Genomic DNA, 16903 nt, shown 5'->3' on the forward strand with positions numbered 1-16903 from the left:
TCTGACCCCATAAAGCAAACTAAGGCAACAGCCCACGGGAGTGTTTTGGGACAGCTGCAACAGGCCTTTCCTTTTCTGCTCATATGATAAGCATATGGACCCTCAGGATGCCTTGGGGTTCTCTATTTGGATTGCTCTGTCTGCATAGAAGAACTTGAACCTGCATTCCTCAAGCAATGTGCCAGCCACCAGATGAGGAGGACTTTCCATGACTGTGTCATGGTGTCTCTTCCTGGAGTAATTATAAATGTACAGTAATACTATATGGTGCATAGTATTTTAGTAATCACTGGAGCAGATCCTGGTCCCCAGCTGCCAGTTTACTGTTCCTACATCTCTCACTTAATATTTAAGTATCAAATAGTTTTTCTTTATTAAGAAATATTTAAGTGGGAGAGGTATGGTTTCTGAGGTCACTTGCAAGAGAGATGGTTGAGGCGCATTAATAAGATAGAGGTAACTTGGCTCAAATCCAAATGCAAGTCACAGTGAGGATTTGACCTGCCTCTCATCCCCTGAATGAGTGCCTAAACCATGTGAGTTCAGAACTGAAGAACAGTATTACTGCACCTTACTACAGGCAGCCAACCCCTTGGTGATTTTTGTTTATTTATCTCTTATGTTGCATGTCTGGGACTCCTCAAAGGCAGTGTCAGGACTACTCGTGGTTAAATCCAAACCTCTAGAGGACAGCAGAATGCTGTGCATTGTTGCAGATGCTGTGGACATCAGATAACTTCCACAGCAATGGCAAGGTTCATGGCAGCTGGGAAGCGATCAGCAGCCACACTGGGCAAGAGAAATCTCTCCTCAGGTTTTGAAATCACACGTGTGAAAGTACACAGTAAGTAAGTGTAAGTACATGGAATTGAAACAATTTCTTTTCAGTCAGCCAATAATATATATACATATATTGTTTTGAGAAGCTTTCTTTTATTTTTTTCCCCCAGGTTTTATTTCAGACAGTCAAATGAATACATCTTTTATTTGTCTTTCAGTACTTGGAAAATTCAGTGTGTTTGCTCTCTGGATTTTACTGTATGAGGTCCAGTTCTCTCTTACCCACCAACCTGTTTGATCCTAAAGCTAGACATGATAATCAACATTTCTGAATATTCATGAGTAGTTTAATGACAATTTTTTCCTCCTGGGATGCTTGTTCCCTCTTTGAAATGGCACCAAAGACCTCAATGTCACCTTGCCTTTATTGCCATATGGCTGTCCACTTCAGTACAGTGTCCCAGTGGTAAATGCCAGGTACATTTATCCTTCAGGTACATTTATTTACACAGCAGCACTTTTGTTTTACTGAGATTGCAAAATGAGATGTTTTTTTGGTTTGTTCATTTTTGTTGGTGGCATTTTTTTTTTGTTTTCTTTTGTTTTGTTTTGTTTTTTTTTAAAGAAAAGAGTCAAAACACAATGGGAGCTAGGTGTCAAGCTCTCAGGCTCCTCTCATAACAGCAAACTTAAGGATGCTGAAACAGGTGCAGAACCAATGCACTTGAATGCAGCTCTCCCCATAAAGGGAGCTGGCCAGTGATACTAAAACTCCACAGTTCAGCTCTAATTCTTTTTTCAGAGCTGGTTTGGAATCTGGATGGGGTCTGTTTTTCCAAAAGTCAGGACACTGAAGTCATACATGTACACATAACGCTTGTGTGGCTCGGCACACACTTCATGCAGTGCTGCATACAGCAGTGGATTATGTCTGCAAGGGACAAGTTGTGCTGGTCCAAACAACAACTTCAGCAAAGCTCTGGCAGGCTCAGTCATTTGTTCTTCTGTTAGGTAGATGGAGGTGCACCCATGCAGGTGTTGTTCATGCATCTTTACATCATCACCAAATTCCCCAGTTTCCCTTCTCTCAGAAACTGCAGTGAAAACTCTACAGGAGGTGTCCACCATGCCCACCAAAGGACTTCAACTTCTTTCCACACACTATGGTCCTGACTTACTTTCGCCAACATGAGCCAGAAATGTGCACTTGCAGCCCAGAAAGCCAAAAATATCCTGGGTTGCATCAAAAGCAGTGTGGCCACCGGGACATGGGAGGTGTTTGTCCCCCTCTGCTCTGTTCTTGTGAGACCCCACCTGCAGCACTGCGTTCAGCTCTGGAGCCCCCAGCACAAGAAGGACATGGAAGTATGAGTCCAGAGAAGGGCCTTAAGGATGGTCAAAGGGCTGGAGCAACTCTCCTACAAAGACAGGCTGAGAGTTGGGGTTGTTCAGCCTGGAGAAGAGAAGGCTCTGGGGAGCCTACATAGTGAGGAGCACTACATTTCCTTCATCAAGGATGCCTTCTGGTGTGTGTCTATTTACAGGTGTTAGTAGATGCCAGGAATACAATAAAGCAGAAGACTTGTTCCCTGGTGCAGTGATATTTCTTTCTGTTTATTCACATTACAGTTATTACACAATGAACATGAAGACAGTTATAATACAGAGGGCAGCAGACATAAGATCATGTGCCTGGCACAGGCTGCTGGTACTTTGCACGCAGCTTGATCCTATTCAAAGGTTTAGACGTGCTTAAACCCTATCCGAATACTTTATCACTTTAAGCTTCTTAAAGCTTTAACACTTCAAAAATACACCCTGGACAAGTCAGCCTGACAAACAGGGATGAGAAATGGCTGAGACCATTGGTGGCACTTGTGGCTAGTGCCCAGCCTGGCCACATGTGGGGAGCTGGGGTGCCCCGGGGAGCATGGCAGTGCTGGGGGTACAAGCACAGGACACCTCCCTTGCTGGGTGGGGGGTTTGTGGTGCTGTAAATAAAAGTCTCTGCAGCAGTGGGTTGTTTGAAAGGGTTTGAGAAATGACAGCAACAAAATGATTTGGGGAATGGTGTTTATTCTGCAAAGAAACCTTTTTTTTTTGCCTCTTAAGTTTGACATTATGATTTGAGGCAAAGGCATTAGTATCTGCCCCAGTTCCTTTTCCTGAGATGAAATATGACTTCAGTATGCTTGGCATTAAAGTCTGTTTTTAAAGAGTCCTTTTGCAGTATATTTTGTTGCATATATTCATCAAGTGTGGGAATAAAATGTCATAGTTAATGGTTTACTCATCATGCGGCTTCTCTTGTTTCAATGAAAATAATTGATCCCAGGCATGTACATGCAGTGGCGCTTTGCAGAGAGCCACAGACTGTACACATACTGTACCAAACGCTGCATACTCTACTCACAGACTGTGTCAGCCCATGTGAATTATTTGCAAGGCAAAATACAGAGGAATTCTCTCCAGGGTAACACTGAGGTTACAGCAGTTCATTTAGCACAGAGGAATCAGCTTCTGGGCTGGAAAAACATGTTATGTGATCTGCTTGTGGAGTGGTTCTGGTTCAAACACAAGTGTGCCAGGAGCAAATACATTACCAAAAGGAAGAGTAAAACACATTCTGCAGAAGAAGAGTAGAAATGATCGTACTCAAGCACATCCTGCAGACAGCCCAATAGAGACAAGCTCCTGCTGTGACCACGCAGAAGATGCAGCTGAACTTGGATCATGTTGTGGTGTTGGTGATGTAGCCTGGGCTTGCTCCCCTCTCTCCTCCTCACTCCCCCATCCCAGTCTGTTTGTGATCATGGCTCGATGTGCTTGAGGGTGGCAGAGCTGCTGGGTGACAGGGCGAGGGCACGCACACACCCTACCTATGGGTGATGATGATAAGGGGGTGTGTTTTGGTGTTAGACGCTGCCTTCCTGCCCACTCTCATGACTGCACAGCAACAGTCTCTTCACCTCTGAAGTTCAGATGCCCTGATTCACCACTAAACTTGTATCATCCTGCAAAACCCTCTTATGCTGTCACGTCAGACCTCACTGAAATTGCTCTCTGTGGGCTAACACTCATCGCTGCAGAGCACATCAGTGAGAGTATGCCTATGTCAGCTCAAATGATGCACCTACCAGGTATATTCGGACTCAAATTGCTATCAGACAACTTTTTTTTTTTTAATAGAGTCCTCTTTGGCCTCATGTGACCCTTGCACAGCAGAACCTGGCCTAGGAAACTGGTCTAGTGCACTGAAATGTTGACTTGGGCTGCAGTTCAGATCCTGAAAGCCTGGGTGCCTTGCAACCCTGCCCCATAGCCTTGTACCACACTCCTCCTCGTGGTGAAGATGCAGTACCATCAATGTTAGGTCTTCCACTCTGCCTTCTGTCATGGTGAGAATTTGTCTGTTCTCACATAAGTCCATGTGCTTGTCCAACTCCATCACCCTCCCGAAGCCTGATGAGAGGGCAGAAAGTACAGGAAGTGCTGCAGAGATGCTCACGGCCAGGGGGTGCCTCTGTACCTACGGAGGGTCAGTATTACCTGTGACTCAATAGCAACAATAGGAGCTGTAGGGTGCTCAGCATGTAGCAGCAGGAAGACTTGATATTTTCCAGAAATGGCCAAAGTGAATGTACCCAATAATCAGTGCAGATTTAGGGAAATTTCCCTGAATTGTTTCATAGTTACAGAAGCTTTTTGATAAAGTAAGCCAACTCCAATTTTGCATTAAATAGAACAGGTCTTCATTTGTTTGTTTAAGCTTTAAGTTACTTTTCTGTTACTTTTTCATGTCCTTGCTTTGTCTTCATTTCCTTCCCTGCTTTTTCAACCACTGTTCTGGTACTGGGAGGCAGCCCACTTTTGCATTATTTCTGATATGACTCAAGCCAGAAAAGGCTGGCTTTCATTGGCAGAGATTTACAGCCCAGCTTACAAATTATAGGTATACCAGAGCATGAGCTGCATTTGTCACATTATCTACACTTCCAGTCAACAGCCCAAGAAATCCCAACATAGGAAGAAAAACATTTTCTATAGAGGTTGACCTAGAGAATGACCTAGCTGGTCATTCCAGTTGGAGAATCTCAAGGACACTTACATGCATTTGCTATGGTACATACAACTGTTTTTTGCTCATTTGCTGCTTTTTTTTTTTTTTTTTTTTTTTTTTTTTTCTGAGCAAATGTAAGGATGCTTCCTTTCACGATTGCTTCATGCAGCAAGATAATGTTTGTGTGTGGGAACATTTCTTATTAGATACTTGGTTTCTTTATGAGTTGGGAACAGTGGAGAATTGGTATGATCCTCCATTGCATGTATCAGGTATGGTGACACCTGATAATCTTATCATTTTGTATTCTGATTGTTTGTGAAATCTTCCTTTCTCCATGTTTTTGGGCTTGGTTCTGGGGTCCAACTCTGTCTGTGAGTCTCTATGTCAGACTTTAAAACTGGTTATTATTTTGCTTGTGCATGTGCATCTTATTTTTTTTTCTTTCTTTTTTTATTATTCTTTGCTCTTATGTATGAACCTTTGAAACCAGAGGAGCCGGAGGAAAAATTCTTGTGTTGGATATAGAAGGAAAAATCACCTTCATGGATGTAGTCCTTTGAACAAAGCAAGCAGTGTAAGAAGCAAAATGACAATTTCCTGTGACAAACCAGATTTTCCCATCTGAGCCAAGTACTGGGGTGGGTGGGGTGGATTCACCACTCCCCATCTCTGCCCCAAACTCCTGCTGTGAAGGGACAAAATCAGGAAAGGGAACAGCATCCAGGTGTTTTTGTTGTGAGAGCTATCTAGATGGCAAACAGTTGAAGGTAAGCCTGTCTCACACACTTTTGTGAAGGCCTACAGGCCTGGGCTCTCACCGACCTTCATTTCTCATCACCTTCTACCCCCAGACACTGCCCAAATCCTGGGTCAGCACCGCAGCTCCTCTCACAAAGGGGTCCAGCCCCTGAAGATGAATGCTGCACCAAAATGGGGACACAACAACAACATCGGCCCTCAGCTTCCCCAGCTACCCCAGCTGCCCCACGCCCCTTGCTCAGCAAGGGCCTGGCTGGCTTTTTTGCAAACATCTGTCTTCTAAAAATGACTTGACCATTCATTCCTTCCACTTCTAGACCTCACGAAGAAATGGAGGGCTGGGAGGGGAGCTGTGGCCGCTCGGTGCGGCTGCCAGCAGCTGTGGTAAGCCACTCGGGCCTGGAGCAAGCACAAGGACATCTGCTCCAGCCGCCTCATAGCAGAAGCCGCAGAAGTCCGTGCAAGCGGCTAAAACAAGCTTGAAGACTACAGTAACAAAGGCTCGGATGTTTAGAGACTCCACTGCAGCCCAGTCAGAAGAAAGAAGGGGTCATCTACATCTTAGGTCCTTTCAGCGTAAGTAGGTCATGGCCAAAGTTGCTGAGGAATAAAAACAATCCCTTCCTAGCACCAAGAGCCAAAGGCAATATCATGGCAACAGGGATGTATCTCAAGGACTTGAAAGAAGGTCTTTCTCTTAACTTGAACTGGCAATTTTCCTGCAAGAAATAAACTTGATTTGTCCTGTGCATTGGCAGGCACAGCTTAGAGAGCTTCCCTTGTGTCTTGGTTTCCGTGTGGCTGGGTATTCCTGCAAATTTTCCGGTAGCTATTCAGCACACTCCCGAGCCTTGGTAGAAAGGTATATTTTGAAGTGAGGTTAAGAAAGGCAATGCTTCTGAGGTCAAGAAGATTAGCAGCGAAATTTCGTTTAGCTAGACAGATCATTAACTACATTGTACTGCAAGATTTCCAGTTTAGCTGGCCTGGCCCAGCTCTGGAGGTAACAGGGCAGTTTTGCACCTTTCAAAAATGCTGTGGGTTGATTTCCCAGCAGAAATACTTGAACTCTGTCCAAGTGAGTGATCAAATCCTGCTTCTTGCCTTTCCCCCTCAGCACAGGAGGACAAGCAAGCCCGCTTGGAAGAGAGCTTGCATTTCTTTCCGCCTTGCTCTCTAAAGGCATGTCAGTTCAGCTGCATCTTATCACTCCAATCTTTGTGGGCCTGCATCTCTGGTGTTAAGAGAGTTCAGGACCACACAGAATCAGATGTTAGCTTAGATGGATAACATGAGACAAAGAACAAGGCTGAGGCTAACCTCGAGAGCTGTGCAGTGGGAAAGCAGACATTGCATTAGCTGAATGTCATGGCTGATGCTTTCAATTTTTCAGTACTGTGATACTATTTTATTGTATTTTTATAAAAACAGCTTGTGAGTTTTAGTGAAATTTGCACAAGTCTGCTGATCACTTTTAGTATACCTGTGTGTGTCTTTCATCGGAGTGCAGAGTGCTACCCTGTCACTTACTCCACCATAACGATCCTACAAAAAAGGGTTAAAAAGGCTAAATCGACTACACCAGTTTCAAGCAGCTAGGACATGAAAACACAATTTTACAAGCTGCTGCACGACAGTGCATTATAAAAGATTCACTCTGATCAGAGAGGAGACCGGATATGACCTTCTCAAAAAGTCTTAAGAGTGTAAATATTTTGTATCAGCTGTGTAAAATACCAATGCGATGAGCACGTGTAAGAATGCTGTCCAGGCTGGAGCACATCTGAATGACCGTAAAGGCAGCTTGGGACTGAGAGGGATGTAATGGATGTGGGCTGGGAGTCTTCTGCCTTTGCACACACAGTGATAAAGGGTTTCTAGGATTATTTGAAAAAACAGCATCACTGACTCCTGAATGCAGAAGGACTTCCATGGCTCTCGCTCCCCCTTAAATTTCAGTTCAAAACCAATGTCGTTTTGTTTATTTAAGGAGCATTCCTAAGCAAGTCCCCACAGATGCCCTCTGTGGTGGTACTGGTGGCTTGGAGAGATTCTCCCAGCAGTGGTCAGCTCTGTTTTCCTTTACCAGACCCCTCCCCTGAAATGTGTGCCCTGGAAAAAGTAAAAATAGGCAATAGCCTATGTTCACTGAAGCCCAGCTGTGAAGCTGTTAATTAGAGGGATTTTCCAGAACTTCAAGGCTTGGTAACTTGACTGTACGTCTACTTAAGCATTTCATTCTGGCACTTGATTTATCAAGGAAAAAGGCAGTGTAGCTCTACCTGGCTTGGAAAGATTTTGTTCCCCATGGATTTCACATGACCCCTGCTCAAAAGCTTTGTCTTTCTACATGGTTCCCTTCCCCTTCACATTTCCTTCCTAACTCTACTTTTACTTAAAAAAAAAAAAAAAAAAAAAAAAAAAAAAAAAGCCACACTTAACAGTAACATTTTTTGCACTCAAAAATATGGACCCCTGGCAAGTTCTCTCTGAAGGTACCGGTGGACAGGGGGGCTCAGTAAGATCAGCATCCCTGACCACAGACTGAAAGGAGTCCAGCCAGCTGCAGAGGTGCTCCAGAAAGGCCTTTCTCAGACACAGTGGTGGTGAGAAATGTGCTAAAGCAAGAGCAGAAGGGTTCAGTGCTGGTTTTGTTCAGTAAGTCTCCTGGTATTTGTAAGGTGTTTGAACCGTAAGAGTGCCCAGATAGGCTCTGACTGGAGCGCCCAGTGTCTCAGCATTGTTTCTCTGCTGGTATAATCTGAAGGTCCTCAGTGAAAAGAGAAAGTCTGATGGCACTTCTCAGATGCTCCTTTCCAAATTCCAGCTCTCCATGTCTCAGGGAACTGAAGCTGTACTTAATAGACCTCCAGGAACTCTTCTTCCATGAATTTGTGAAAATGGGCTTTTCGGCACCCTGCTCCTTTTCCTCTCGTCTTTCAAACCCAAATACAAAACAAAAAGCTTAAGACAGGAAATGAGGAGCTAAGGGTCATGGCATCAAATGATAGCAAAAATGATGAAATATAAAAAAGTGATGAAAGAATAGTTAAAAAGAAAAAAAATCTAAACAAGTTTACTGTGTGATATCATGTTATTTTATTGCTTAGCAATTTCAGAATCAGCTCCTGCTTGTGAATTCCAAGAGTTTCAAAGATTATTTTTTCAAAAATAGTTATTTCAGAGAAATATTATTGCTATGAAGTGCATATCTGTATATTCTCTAGCTTCTGAGTGGCAGCCATTTAAAGAAGGGATAGGACAAATACCACATGATTTGAGTGACTGATTACACTTCATTAAGAGCAACTATTGTATATCTAAAACATCCAGGGCAGGAGCAGCCTACACAAAAAAAAGCATTCCTGTAATCCATACAAATAATCAGCCAATTCCCAGAAATTAGGGAGTGATTGGATGGCTAACTGATTGAGCTATTTAGCCAGAGCAGATGATTTGGTTACTCTAATTAGCATAAGTACGTGAAGAAAAGCTTGAAAACCACTTAGCTGCTGAATTACTTAGCCCTGTGGTAGTTGTCGCTTGTTTTTATTGGCCTTTAATTAACTGATACACTTACAAAGGCTAAATATAAAAAGGCTCCTTAAAAAAAAAATAAAATAAAAAGGAAAAAAAAAAAATGACAGCAGCAAACGGAGCGCTTTGTCTCTCAGTGACAGCTGGAGCAAAGGTCTCTGAGCGGTTATTGCTGCCACCACAGCTCTCATCTGGAGCCTTCACTGCATTTCCACCTCTGCCTGCTATGGCCATGAGTGTTTTTCATCCCAGGGCTGTGTGGCGAGCGCTGGGAGTAGCATGGGGCCATGGCAGGGATGTTTGGTACCTGTGTGCCGCACGCTGAGCTTCCCTGCAGGAGCTGTAGGGAGGATTTAATCTGGCCGTGGAGTTTTGGTCACGCCTGTCTGCTCACCACGCCAGCTGCAGACAGGTGGCTGGTGTGGGCTTCAGGCATTTCTGTACTCATTTATAACCCAACCGTGCTCCAAAACCCGAGGTGGCTGACAGCAGCAGCTAACGTGCGTGCGTCCTGGACCCTCGTGCTTGCTCTCCTACCAGGCATTGTCAGTCAGGATGATGCTGTTTTTTTTTTTTGTTTGTTTGTTTGTTTTGTTTTGTTTTGTTTTGTTTTGTTTTTAATCTATGAATTAATCTGTTTCTGCGATGAAGTGTCTCTCAGCTGGAAAATGCTGGTTCCATGAAGGAAAACACTCCTTGCAGAAAATGTTGTTTTCTAAAAACTGAGCAAAAGCCACCAGTCAAAAGCATTTCTCTTCAGTCTCTTTGAGACAAAATTTGATTTTTCCATTTCAAAGCAATGCTTCAATTTTGTATTAGGAACTTTTCAGATGTTCTAATTCCCCACAAAACATTGTATTTTTCTTTTGGCAAAAAGAAATTATCTGACCAGAAGCATTATTTTCCTCATTTCAGTTTTGTCTCCTAAACAATTTATTCTTTTTCGTCTTCTTCTTTTTGGTTCCATTCCGAACAGGAAAATTTTTTGAATCACCAACTTTCCTTTGAAATGCAAAAAACTGTTTTCCACACAGCCCTTTTTAGTAGAGGGAATGTGTTTCAGCAAATGTCCCTGCCATAAGGACCTTCCAGACAAAACTGATTTAAATCTCATTTAATTTTGCTTTCCTTTCCTGCTCAAGTCTTTGCTGGTTCTCCCTATTGTTTCTAGACCTCTGTTCCTCATTCACAGCAGACTCACACCAACCTCAAAGCCCACTTCCCACTAAGTCTGGGACAAGAGATTCATAGCTCCACTGAGTATCAAATAGGATGGATTTGGTGGAGATACCAGCTTTGCAGCCCTTCATAATCCTGCTCTCCCCACTGGCTGTAGGCTGTAAATTAGCTTTTCCCTTTTTTTCTTTCTTTTTCTTTCTTTCTTTCTTTCTTTCTTTCTTTCTTTCTTTCTTTCTTTCTTTCTTTCTTTCTTTCTTTCTTTCTTTCTTTCTTTCTTTCTTTCTTTCTTTCTTTTTTCTTTCTTCTTTCTTTCTCTTTCTCTCTTTCTTTTTTTCTCTCTTTCTTTTTCTCCTTCCTTCCTTCCTTTCTTCCTTCTTTCTCTCCTTTCCCTATTTTCTTTCTATTTTATTTCTTTCCTTCTTTATTCCTCCTTTCCTTCCTCCTTTCCTTCTTTATTTTCCTTCTTATTTTTTGTTCTCCAAGGAGACACATTGCCTCTCTTTTCATAATGAAATGAGTTCTTCTTCACAGATCCCAACTAACTCCTCTCAGATCCTCTGATACCTGTCTGATTTCACTCAGGCAATTGTTCACAATCTGTATTCAGCTTCAGAATTTGCTGCTTCTATTTCAACCCTGAAAAAATGGCTTGCTTGTTTGAAAGCTTGCCTGCTTTTTCAAACTATAGTTGTTTGTTTAATGAGAGATGATAGTATCTCTGCATACAGACCTTGCCCTGCCTTTTATTACAGCTATATTTTACAATAAATATTACTCACATGGACAGACACAGTGAAGAAGAGCACGAGACAGGAGGAGAATAGCAAAACACCATCATTATGCCAACTGCCCCCGTGTAGGCATCAGGGTAAGGTTCAGCAGACCAAATACAGTCTTGGCTGTTTGCATCTACTGGTGAGATGGTCCTGCTCTTAGTGGCAGTGTAAAGTCAAGATGCTTCACGCAATCAAGCTTTGCCCTTCCATAAGGTCCCACTAGAAACTGTGCAAACTGACCTTCAGATTGAAGTGAGATATTAAAATTGGGCAAGGAGGTCTTTAATTTGGTGAAACTGGAGCAACTAGAGCAGAAAGCCCTTCTTCAAATACTCAGAGAAGAACAAAGCTAAAACACAATGGTCTTTCCAGCACATTAAAAGCCAGTCCAGTTTCCAATTCTTCATCAGATAAGAATGTTTTGTGCACATTGGGCCAATTTATTCTGGAGCAGGAAAGCCTGTAGCAATGCACAGCCCACCCCACCACTTCCTGTGGGAGTCACTGAAAAATCTTCTGTCCTGCCATTCCCCTGACCAAAATATTTCTAAACATTCTGGGAGATTCTTGCAGGCACCCATGTGACTGCATTTAGGAAGCAAACAGCCAACTTCAGGCAGTCACCAGGGGATGCACATTCGTTCCTAGTATGTTTTGCTGAGGTTTTTATTAAGGGGGCTTAACCTTTCTCTGGCTTGCAGAACCCTAAGCAATTAATTGCTATTTATGTAAGCTAATTCTTTGTAATTATAATAGGATAAATTCCCCCATCCACATCCTTAGAGGGCATAAGGAATATGAGAACATAAAAGAGTGTCTAGCCCTGAATATTTGACCTTTTCTACTAAATTTTAGAATCAGAGTGGAGTAATTCTTCCAGGATAAAATCACTTCTATTTCAGGAGAGAATGTGTACCTAGGGAACTATAATGAAATTGTGCAATCTGTTGGTCATTTCCCCCATGTAGATAACTCCTAAATCTTATTTTCCTAGAGTTCTTCAACTACTGTCTTGCTTCAGGAGTGGTTTAAAGAAATGTGAATTCATCCCACGTGCATGAACACTTCTGCCAAATGAAATTCCATAGGGTATTCTGTTTGTAAATCTTAAGAAACTATCAAGTGTAGTCCATTATTCAGCACATCTCAGAGATAATGTATTAGCTTGAGAACTGTATAGAAGAGCTTTATCCAAATAAGATAAATCACCAAGCAAAAGCTACGTAACAAAGAATAGAAATCTGAAATTAAGCCTGTTGGCAAATCTTTTACCAGAGCATAAAGCATTTTTCCTCTTCCTAAGCCTGGTTCATCATTATAATGTGATTAGTAGTAAATGGCTCAATAAAAGGACTTAGGGTGCATGAGCTTCATTTTGGTCTACACCAGGAAAGAAGCTGATTGACTCCAGCTCTGCAGCATGCTCCCATGGGCACTGGGTGCTGCTGCCTCTGCAGTAGGCATCTATCCTTCACAGACATTTTAGAAGGGCTAGCTGTAACTTGCCTAGTCACAGTCTTTGGAGCAATTCTTTAGTGGAGTGTCTGTAGAAAGCTGAAGGAGTCATAATCATTTCAGCTTTGCACGAAGATGTGGAAGTGCAAGGAATGATCCTTTCTACTCTGTTCCATTGCCCACTTTGTTACAGCAGTAACTCTTGGGCAGCAACTGAGTCAGGCAAGGGTAGGTGCTTCCTTCTCCTGATTTAGCTGTGCAAGGACTTCCAGATCTCATGGCTACAAACCCCAGGAATCCTGCAGCATACTTCTTGCATGACAAGGGCAGTCAGCCTAGCCTTCACCTCACACTGCAGAAGGAGCACTAACCGAAAATGCTGCCATCCCAGAGCACTCCTCCACCTCATCCATCAGAGCCTTTCCCAGCTCCTTTCTTACCCAGATATATGCCACACTTCAGAGAAACCATCCACCTCCTCTACCTACTTCTACTAAACAAGATCCATGAACTAAAGGCACTCCACATCTCCACTGTGGATTCAGCTCCAGTTAATCAAGCAGGAATTCCCTAATTCCCTTCTGTTAGAGCTTTGTCCTTTCCTGTACAAGGACACTCAGCAGACACAAAAAACAACTTCACTTTTTCTTTCTCTTTCCTTTTTTTTTTTTTTTTAGGTTCAAACCTACAGGATTCCTCTTCCTGTTAAATATACGGACTGTTTTGTTACTAAATACAAAACATGACACATACAGCTAGAATAGCCACCAAGCTGTTTTTACACAAGCAAACCTGTTTCAGCCTGAGGGACCTGGCTTGGGCCCTCTCCATCTATACCATGCAGGGTTATGACTCAGGCTCAGACAGACAAATGACTCTGTTTTGGAGCTGTGTCCTTGACCAGAAGGGACAAGTTAGTTGATATTTTGGCCGATTGCAGGAAGGGGGGAAGCCTGTTGCCACTCCAAAGCCAACACTTGTCCATTGGATAACGCTGGCGCTCAGGCAGGAGCTTGCAGTGCTTCCAGAACCAGCAGTGGAGCTCCTCTGTGCATTTGCAAAGTCTCAGCTTGTTGCAGGAGCCTTTTTGCCCAACGTTAAATGAGACAAGAGTAAGCCCAAGCATGCCGCCACGTCTCCTTCCACCAGCAGCCCTGCCTTCCCCCTGGGCTATGAACTGTCTGGAGCTGCAAAAGCCAAATGTCTTCAGCACTGCACTAGCTCTCCTGCTCCATGCATCTAGAAAGAGTTTAGGCCCAAACACATCTTGCCCCTTTTCTTCTCACCCACCTTCTTCTTTATTCACTATCTCCAGAGATTAACATGTCCACCACCCCCAGACTTCTGCTTTCTCTTTGCTCTGTACTGAGTAATGAGCTTTGCCATGCCATGGGAGCAGGCTGGCTAAGAACAAGGACTATGATAACGTGGTTTTTGGAGCCTTTGAACTCATACTAACCGTGGTTGGCATCATGAGATGAAGCACAGTTCTTAGATCCCCGATGCACATGTGAATAGGGGCTGAAGATCTGCCCTCACACAGACAGATGCCATATGTCCTTGGCCTCACAGAGACTTCACTAGGAAGGAAAAAAAACTAATGAGCTCAAAGCCAACGTGTTAGAGATAGATGTCAGAGAACCTGTCTGCATTCAAGCCAGCACATCATTAACAAAAGCTTTTTCTTTCTTGGGGAGAATCTGTCAGTTCTGGCACAATGGAGCTTCCTGGATGGCAAAAGTGGGAAGTACCCAAACCTAGGAGATAAAATGAGGGGACTTACTTGGCACTACATCCACTCTACATGTAAAAGGGACCTAGTAAAGCTGAAGATAGTTATACAAATTAATTTAACATGCCCTGTCTTCTTTCTCTCCATTGGTACAATTTATCCACACCTGGTTGCTTTTTCATTATTGCCATAGCAGCAAATACAATTTCCAGCTGAAATATTACCCTTCCTCTGAAGTAATGGCTAGGTCCATCCTTTTACACCATCTATTTATGTTGGCATCCAACTCAGCAAAATCAAAAACCATCAGAGTTTTGTACATGCTCAAATTTCTTCCTCTAAGACATTTCAATTCAGCATTTATTTTACTGCAATTGTGAAAAGAATTGACCCTGAGATCCAAGCCCCCTGTCAGGAAAACCCACAGTTATAGGTGGAGCCATCTTCTGCAGAAGTCCTCCAGACCCTGCTGACAACACTGACCATGAGACCACCGTGCATGGGCTCCAGAGGTACCCTTATGTGCAATGGGGGTCTACAGAAGATGGATGCACCCAGGATCTGCAGTTATGTTCCCCTAGGCACTGTTGAAGAGATGGGCACTGGCAGAGGTGTCAAAGTTTGGTATCCTTGGCAGGAAGCCTAAATTCCCACTTGGATTTTTCTACAGGAGGCCCTCAACCCAACCATAAGAGATTATTTCCTTCTTCAGCATGCAGCTTCCCTTTTGAGGGGCATTCAACTTACTCAGCCTTCCCTTTCATTCTCACCACAGCTGCCTGTTCATGCTGGACCCAATTTTTACCTTCCCACTCCTCACATTTTCTGCCTCTCCAACGACATGCCTGCAGCCAGAGCAAGAAAGCTGCCATGGGGATTTAGTGCTGCTGCAGTGACAGGTCTGAGCACTGCATAAGTTGAGCAAACTTACATAAAAGTTATAGCAAGCTTAGAGCCAGGCTGTAGAAGCTGGTATATAATTCAATAATGTGCTGTAAATTCATTGAGGCAGGACATCTGGGAGACCGGTTTCTGACTGCTCTGACCTGCAGCCGGATAAATTCTCCAGAACTGCAGTATATATAAAAAAATAAATAAATCAGAGGCATCATCCCAGCTTCACAGATATATGATAGCAACTACTGCATCTCTTATTTCATCATCATCGTAACAACTTCATCCTCAGTCAGAGGCTGTTTTATTCACAAGTTTAATGCAGAGAATCAGACATAAGACTGGGACTGGATATGTAACAAAATAATTTATATTTGAGAGTAGCATGCAGAACAAATATTCAGAGTATCCGAGAAAAGTGGAAGGAGGTTTACTGTGAAAGTCGGGGGGGTTTTGCTGCTGGCTTTAAGGAGATCGGCATGTAACCTTAAAAGGTGCAGCATGTTCAAGAACGAAAACAGAAGTCACCTTTTTTTTTTTTTTGTTACATTTTTATGGTGCTTCTGCTGCAAAATAAAAACTTCTTTGCTGCCATTAAAACACCATCCAAAACATGATAGCCTTGATATTGTTGAGTCTGCAACAGAATATAAACACATTCTATTGGCAATGCTGCATGAAATGATCGCCTTCAAGTGACCTTCAGAGTGGTAACACAACAGATCACACTCTTCATTATTATTATTTCCAGGCTGCTCTCCATAATATCTCAAGTATGAGCCAGATAAGCAGAACTGCATCCCACTGAGCTGGTTTTTAATGTCTTGATTTGTCGAGTAATAGGGTGGCTGTTGGCATACGTGATTCTCAATCACACACATTGGTGCTAATTGCAGGAGACTATCCTGAGCAGCTTATTTTTCAAGCTCTTAACATTCACGATTATTGTGAAGAATTTCCCAGCCTGTCCTGGACATAATTAACAGCTTGAGTGAAACATTTCTTTTACTGCTATTGCTAAGCTCTTCTGAATACACTTTCAGTTTCAGGGGGGTGAATTGACTAGTGCATGTAGTCTTTAAATGATCAGATTGATAGCGCGTGCTAGGAAGACAAAAGACTCTCTTCAACATGCAAAGAGAAGAAACTTAGTCTGTGGCCTCCAGTGAGGAAGTGTTTCAGGTATGAGGAGGAATAAATGCCACAGTGTGGTAGGCTGTGTTTTAACTCTGTGTGTGGACTTGATCAGCAGCACTGGAAAACTCTTTTAAACAGTAATTCACACAGTTCGGGAGGGGAAAAAAAAGCTTCTGTTCATTGTTTGCACATTAGAGTAAATAACATTTGATGACAGGAAAAGGAACATTTGGCTCTCACCATGCCAGGACTCCGAGTTTGTCTTTTAAATTACTCACATGGTTATGCAGTGGATTCTTTCATGCCCTTTTTGTAGCATCCTGTTTTTGGAGGCTGCTGTATTTTCTTTTAATTAGCGCATCCCTGGCCCACCTCGGGATGCTCGGCAGGGACTGGGGAAGGTACAGTGGCTGAATTGATGCCTGCCTCTGCCCCACCGGAGCTGTCAGCTTTTAAAATAGCCATGCTTGATTACAGGATGGTCATAGAGTTATTGACTGGAAGGGCCCAGGTCGTTAAAAATGGACTTGAATTTATTTTAACCCACTTATACAACCCAAGCCATCATTCACTATTTTTACAGAGGAAACC

This window comes from Anas acuta, chromosome 1, assembly GCF_963932015.1.
Source record: "Anas acuta chromosome 1, bAnaAcu1.1, whole genome shotgun sequence".
NCBI lineage: Eukaryota > Metazoa > Chordata > Aves > Anseriformes > Anatidae > Anas > Anas acuta.